We start from the raw sequence: 826 nt of genomic DNA on the forward strand, positions 1-826 counted from the left end.
GGTAACTCTCTAATAAGACTTGTCTGGGTTAACTCGTCAACTCCATTTGAAAATTTTGCCAATTCAATAACTCGACTCATGAGTTATTATATTGGGTTTTTTGTTAGAGAGACTCCCTCACTCATTCTCACTTTGACCCAGCTGAGTTGACTTCTGAATTATCTAGTTAACTAGACTCAGTGAACATCCGAGTTAAAGTCTGATGATGTAAACCAATCCCTTAATTCTTTTGGTCAAAGCAATTGAGCTGATTGGTCTAAAAGGAAGACTACAGATAACATGGTTGAGAGACCATCCATTTGATGTTGATCTTTGACTTTTGAGTTGAAAATATTGTATATAGGTGGGACCTATCAAATTGGGTTCCTTAATAATGTGCCCTTCAAATGAAGTCTCCAAAGCAATCATAATCGATCATCAAGCATCAAAACAGATGTTATAAAGATCGGACGGCTAAGAAATGGTGGGACCCACTTAAATACACCATTGAGAAATTGTAAGTTGTAAGAAAAAAGAGCTAACTTGTGGCTGCTGGGATTCGAGCCCAGGTCTCCACGGCCACAACTTGGAATTCTTACCACTAAACTACAGCCACATTTGTATTTAGTAATCTTTTAATTAAATACATAACGTTAAATGTATCGATCCCATTTGGTTTCAAAATATAACTTGTTGAATTTGTGGAAGAGTTATTCGGCTCTTTCGTCCATGACTATGTGCTCTTTTTCTATAGCTAATAATCTAACCAAAATTATTTCCTTGCCCCATCAAGATATTGACCTCTCGGACAATGGGGTAGCCCGTGAAAGAGTCCTTTTTACTTATC

General features: G+C 37.0%; 1 non-coding gene across 1 annotated transcript; it reads right to left on the bottom strand.

Annotated features, from left to right (window-relative positions):
* Positions 1-523: 523 nt before the first annotated feature.
* On the bottom strand, positions 524-595 carry TRNAH-GUG (transfer RNA histidin (anticodon GUG)). Its single transcript has one exon. It is a non-coding gene; the product is annotated as a tRNA-His (tRNA).
* Between the last annotated feature and the right edge of the window lie 231 nt (positions 596-826).

This window comes from Akebia trifoliata, chromosome 10 (genome assembly GCF_017979445.1).
Source record: "Akebia trifoliata isolate Shusen 1 chromosome 10, ASM1797944v1, whole genome shotgun sequence".
Taxonomy (NCBI): domain Eukaryota; kingdom Viridiplantae; phylum Streptophyta; class Magnoliopsida; order Ranunculales; family Lardizabalaceae; genus Akebia; species Akebia trifoliata.